This window comes from Mastigoproctus giganteus, chromosome 6, assembly GCF_048544385.1.
Source record: "Mastigoproctus giganteus isolate SK-2022 chromosome 6, ASM4854438v1, whole genome shotgun sequence".
NCBI lineage: Eukaryota > Metazoa > Arthropoda > Arachnida > Uropygi > Thelyphonidae > Mastigoproctus > Mastigoproctus giganteus.
The window spans coordinates 168624182-168630934 of record NC_143580.1 but is presented as its reverse complement, the minus strand read 5'-3'; the positions used below and the strand labels follow the sequence as shown (position 1 = coordinate 168630934).

At 39.3% G+C, this 6753-nt stretch overlaps 1 protein-coding gene across 1 annotated transcript in view; it reads left to right on the top strand.

Annotated features, from left to right (window-relative positions):
• Positions 1-554: 554 nt before the first annotated feature.
• LOC150084737 (RNA polymerase II-associated protein 1) overlaps positions 555-6753 on the top strand; it is a 630471-nt gene continuing 624272 nt past the window's right edge. Inside the window, exon 1 of the mRNA XM_090376342.1 lies at positions 555-687. The gene's annotated coding sequence lies outside the window, so the exon portion shown is untranslated. The remainder of the gene's footprint in view (positions 688-6753) is intronic.

Genomic DNA, 6753 nt, shown 5'->3' with positions numbered 1-6753 from the left:
ATCCCTTGTCGTGGAAGTTGATAGCCTAAATAAGTTTAAGGCTCAGCTGGACAGGTATTTTGAACGAACAGAGGGGTGAAGTGGAAGTGATTTCTTTTTTCTTTTTTTTTTTTTTTTTTGGCTGATGCTGCATAAGCTTGCTTTCTTGCATCAAATGCCTCTACTAATGCTAATGCTAATGCTAATGCTAAGTTTACAGGACCCTATAACAATGAAGCATGTCTTGGGAAATGAAGCAAAACTAGATGAACTTCTCTTATTTCTAGAGAAGATAAAGATGTTTTCTCACCTCTAAAAACTTACAAACTTTAAATTATTATACACCGTATTAATTTAAAAGCATAAAAGCACAATATGGCCGCTGTAGTCCATGTGCCCAAACTTTAATAACAAACAACAATTTAACCAAACAATGCCATCTATAGCCAAGAAAGCAAACTAATCCAAAAGGTAAACAAATAAAGAATAAATTATCCTTGTGTAAAGCGCACGTTGCTTCTGATTTATCTCTCTGTAAAGAAAAAAGAAAGAAAGAAAGAAAGGAAACGGCGTGATTATTGAAACGATGATGTATTTGGATTGCATATGAAAACTTTGTTCATAGTTATATTTATAACATGCTTTCTATAACACGTGTTTTATAATCCACGGATTTCATACAACGAAAGTTTTATTAATCCTTTATAGGTAAGGTTGTATTGATTTTTGTATTTATTTTAAACCGCGATTCTCTGATTTCCAAGATTTTTAAAATGGAAGCTATGATTTTTTTTCCCCTTTAGACCCCGAAATCTCAAGGTTCTTTGAGATTTCTAGCATCCCATGCCCTTACCAGAGTTGGAAAAACTATATAGAGGTAGACGTTCATATAAGCTAAGCGCAGAGAGAGAGAGATAATTGAAGGGTTTTAAAGTGCTCACCTCCCTGAAGGCTTCTAATGATGAAGGTTTTTTTATAGTTTCATCATTGGCATTGTATTGTGCAATGTTAACTGTACAGTAAACATTGCACAATACAATAAATATTCAATCGATGTAGTGTTGTAGGGCATGGTAAAAATAAAAATTAATTAATTTGCCTTCCAAGATATATTTTATAAGAGGAAAGGCAAAATGTTTCCCACTGTCATTTCACCTCTTCCAGTGTCAAGCACCTTTCATGCTACTTCTCTTAGATTTTGATCTGAATCTAAATTTGAAGTCAGATATTACCTAGTAGTAATACGATGTTTGTTTTAGAAACTGATGGCTTATAGATGACACTTTTACTCAGGTAAATGATTTGCGTGACAGCCAAAAATCAACCCCCAACCATTCATTACGAATGAATGATTTTGGCTCAGCTGTCCCACTCACTCAAAAAGCGACAATATTTGTATAGCCAGATTGGCAAGAAGAATCCTGATAACTCAGTATACCTGCACCTGAGAAACAGGTGCAGGTATACTTGCGTGTACATCAATGCTAGGAGTTTAGTAAATAAATTTGATGAATTTGAGGTATTGCTCAAAACATCGAAGGCAGATATTGTTGGGATATCAGAGACGTGGTGTCACACAGATATAAGGGATGCAGAACTGCAATTTGGGGAGTACAACGTCTACAGAAAGGATAGACAGGATAGGAAGGGAGGAGGGGTTATGCTATTAGTTAAGAAACACATAAAAACCAAGGAAGTGAAGCCAGTCGACATCGCTGGACAGTGCAGTGTGGAGTCAGTTTGGTGTGACATAAACATTGGGAGATCAAAATTGAGTGTAGGAGTGTGCTATAGGCCTAATGACTGTGATGAGTATAATAAGGAACTGTACAGGGAAATAGAGTGGGCCAGTAAATCAGAGTGTCTTATAATGGGAGATTTTAATTTCCCAGATATTGACTGGAATTTGGGGGCTGGTTACTCACACACTAGCAGGACTTTTGTGGATTTATTGGATAATTGTTTTCTACATCAGCATGTTCGGGAGGCAACTAGAGGGAGTAATACTCTTGATTTGATTATCAGCAGTGATTCTTCATGCATTAAGAATCTGCAGATAAATGAACCACTAGGTGGCAGTGATCACAGTGTGCTGAAGTGGGATTTACTCAAAGAGGTAACTACCATTAGGGGTAAAGGGAAGGGTTATTGCTTCCGTAAAGGCGACTACGATGGACTGAGACAGTATTTAAATTCTATACAGTGGGACCAACTGATGATGTTACCAACAGCAAATTCAAAATGGGAAGCATTCAAAGAACTTATCTTGGAAGCTACTAGGCTTTACATACCAACTAAGAAATATTGTTCAAGGTTTAGGCCAAAATGGATGTCAGATGAACTAATGAGGCATATGGCAGAGAAAGAAAATGCATGGGATACATACAAATTAACACATGACACAGAAGCCTATGATAGATACAAGTTGATATGCAACCAAGTTACAAAGGAGGTTAGGCAGGCGAAGGCAGATTACGAGAAATCCTTGGCAAGGGATGCAAAGAAAAACAGCAAAGAGTTCTTTACTTATGTAAACTCTAGAAGGAAGGGGATGAATCAGATTGGTCCACTTGATATTGATGGGTTAAGTGTTGATGATCCTGCTCAGGTAGCTAACAAACTAAATGAATATTTTGCATCGACATTCACACATGAGGAGTTATTCAGCGAGGGGAATGCCAGAGGTCTATTCAACTCTAGCAGTAAGCTACAGAATCTTGAAATAACTGAGAGTAAAGTGGAGGAGAAACTGTTGAAGATAAACACAAGAAAGGCACCCGGGGTGGATGGGATCTATCCAGTTATATTAAAGGAGGCAGCAAAGGAAGTAAGCAAACTCTTAGCCATAATTATGAGAGCTTCCTTGGACTCAGGGGAGGTACCCATAGACTGGAAATGTGCAAATGTGACCCCAATTCACAAAGGAGGATCAAAGGCTGACACAAGTAATTATAGACCTGTGAGCTTAACTTCTGTTCCAGGAAAATTAATGGAGGCACTGGTTAAAGAAGCACTGCAGGATCATTTAGACAAGACTTCAGTTATAGCTCAGACACAGCATGGTTTTGTTAAGGGGAAGTCTTGCCTGACCAACTTGATTGGATACTGTGATGCAGTCACAAAAGAACTGGATGCAGGGAATAACTGATATTATATACTTGGATTTCAAGTATATTTCAAGAAAGGCTTTTGATACTGTTGCACATGGAAGACTGCTACACAAATTGGAGCAGTGTGACATTGGAGGCAAATTGCTGCTATGGATAAAGGGGTGGTTGAGGGGGAGAAGACAGAGAGTGGTAATCAATGGATACTGCTCATCGTGGACTGATGTTATTAGTGGAGTCCCTCAGGGCTCAGTGTTGGGTCCATTATTGTTTTCTGTATTTATAAATGATATTGATGATGGTATATCGGGCTTAATGTCCAAGTTTGCCGACGATACAAAGGTTGGCAGGGTTGTCAAGGACACTACTGACACTATGCTGCTGCAACAGGATCCGGAAAGGTTGAGCAGATGGGCTGAGAGGTGGCAAATGAAGTTTAACATTGACAAATGTAAAGTACTACACATGGGAAACAGCAACCCCAGAGCAACGTATCAACTCTGTGGTACTACACTGACAGTGGTAGAGAATGAAAGGGACTTGGGGGTGGTTGTGCAGGCAGATATGAAGTTCTCTGAGCAGTGCAGACAGGCTGCAAGAGTAGCTCATGGAGTATTGTCAATGATATACAGGAATTTTTCCAGCAGGGATAAGGAGGTGATTATTTCATTGTATAAGGCGATGGTCAGGCCACACCTAGAGTACTGTATACAGGTCTGGAGGCCTCATTTCAAGAAGGATGTAGAGCTGCTGGAACGAGTACAGAGAAGGGCAACAAGATTAGTGAATGGAACAAAGAGGTGCTCTTACGAAGAAAGGCTTAAGTTTTGCAAATTACAGTGTCTGGAGACTAGGCACCAGCGAGGTGATCTGATAGAGGTGTATAAAGCCTTGAATGGTTTAAGCATGCTCAATTCTGATGGGATTCTTCCTCTTGCTCAGAAAAATCACCTGAGAGGGCATAAATTCAAATTGAGGAAAGACAGATGTAGGATAGACGTGTGGAAATTTGCCTTTAGCCAGCGGGTGGTTGGTTGGTGGAACAGACTTCCATCCCTTGTGGTGGAGGTTGATAGCCTAAATAAGTTTAAGGCTCAGCTGGACAGGTATTTTGAACGAACAGAGGGGTGAAGTGGAAGTGAGTTTTTTTTTTTTTTTTTTTGCCTGATGCTGCATAAGCTTGCTTTCTTGCATCAAATGCCTCTACTAATGCTAATGCTAATGCTAACTTCAAAATCTCTGCAGATGTACTACTTCTGTTTATTGTGCTATGTTTCTTAAGATAAGTTCCATTCTCATTAGATTCTTTGATGTGGACTGTATAACCGATGGTACAAATGGATGTACCATTGTAGAGTAGTGCAGTTTTTAGATGTATTTTTAAAGATACTTTTATTTATTTATTATATTATTTATTTAATTATTATCATTATTATTGTTATTATTATTATTGTTGCTCTCATATTATTTCTCTCTCATTGGGGGTTCCACCTCATGACAGATATTGCTATCAAGTACACAGGGTGGTTGTTATGTCTGGTGTTACTGTTGGTTGAGGAACTCTCTGACTATCCTATAGGTAGAGAGTAACATCAGACAGTTCCTTAAAGGTGTTCTCTGGGAGTCCTATTGTTTCTAGGCTGTTATGTAGGGTCGTTGGCACTGTACCAGTGGTTGACACAATCGTGATAGTCGTTACTTGTTGAATTTAACCCCAGGAGTTCACGTCTGGTGAGTATGGGCTCGGCACACCCAGGGTCCTGAGCTGGATATCATCATTCTTCTCTTTCTTGGTGATTCCCTTTTGATTTCTCCTCCTCTTCTTCTCTCTCTCTCAGGGTAATTCAGAATTTTTTTTTTTTTTTTTTTTAGCTGGTGCAGCATAAGCCTCTGGCTTCCTTACACCATATGCTAATAATAATAATATGCCACATCTCTTTGATCTCATGTCTTAGGTTCGTGTACTTCCTGATTTTTTCCTCATGGGTTTTCTGGAGGTTGCCATGTTAGGCTCTATCCATCAGATAAATAGCCTTTTTCTTCTTGTCCACAAGGGTTATGTCCGGTGTGGGGTGTGCCGATTGTCTTATCCGTTATTATGGCGCGGGGCCAGTACAGCTTGTGGATTGGTGTCTCTAGTACTGCGTGGGATTCATACTGGTAGTACGGTACACTTTCTTCGACCAACTGGTATTTCCTTGCTAGCTTCTGATGTATTATCCTGGCTACGTGGTCATGTATACACATTGCTGCAGGATGCAAGGTGCTCGGTGATCACCTTGCATCCTGCAGCAATGTGTTGGATCGTTTCTGAGGCTAGGTGGTATAGTCGACATGTGCCATCTGACACTCCAGGCTCCTAGGCGATATATTTTCTATAGTTTCTGGTGTTGATTACCTGGGCTTGGATGACGAGCACGAATCCTTCAGTCTCAGGGAAAGAGTGTCCCACTCGTGAGCCATGCATTGGAAGCAATTTTGTCCGTCATCTTAATAGAGGTCATTATAGTGTCGGCCATGGCATTTCTTTGCCCATCTTTCTAGCTTTGTTTGCGCCATCTGGGTTGGAGGGGACTCCTCACTTAGGTTGAGTGGAGTATACCTCTTGTCTATTGTCTTTATGGTTTGGTAGATTACTGCCATGTGTTTCTGGAAGTAATCCTTCAGGTTAGCAATCGCAGTTTTCTGTTGCTCAGTGAGATTTATCAGGGCCCTTCCTCTTTTCTGAGCTATTGTCAGTCTCTCCACAGCTGACTTCAGGTGATGTTGATGGCTCTTGGTCATCAATGTCCTTGTCATTCTCATGATATCCTCTAGCTTATTATTATTATTATTATTTATTTCAAACAGCCAATGAAAAGTATCCATTCTTTGGTCCTTTTTCTGTTCCAGTGGCATGACCACCAAATACGGAGGATGTGGAAAGGTCAGGGAATGACCACCGCATATCCTCGGAGCAATATGGCCTTAGTTGCTAATGCTCCTAAAAACCAAAATAACAACATCCAGTGGCATCTATCAACATCATTACAGTAGCAAAGTGAATCTTCTGTATCAAAATATGACGAGTGCCCTTTTTGTCATATAGAAAATACAAATGCAATTATATCTTTTTGCAGTATATTCTGTTCCTTTGGCCTAGATTCCAAAGGCTTTGCCTGTGCCTTATATAGAACTTACACAAGAATATTTAATTCAGTTTGAGTTGTACAAAAGTACCAGTCATTGACATGACTGGTCGACTCCTTCACACCATGGGAATAGCAAATTGCTGTTACTTTGCATTTATTTTTTTTAACCAGCCCTTGAGCTATGAAGCACAATTAGTGCAGCATATGTGATAAGTCCACTTCTCGTCACAATCACTTCATTTGAGTTCATATGTTATACTAGAGACTGACTATGAAATTTTAATTGAATAATCATTACTGCATGCAAAACAAGTTATGTGGTGAATTAATGCACTGACATAAACATATTTTAAAAGCATATCCAAATTCAGTTAGTACAAAAAACTATAAAAAGTGCACAAGTTTAGCATTAACTCACACACTTATAACTCTGACTGATTAACTTAGCATTAGCAAGGGTGCATGATGCAAGAAAGCAAGCTTATATAGCATCAGCCAAAAAAAAAAAAAAACACATCACGTTCTCATTTCACCCA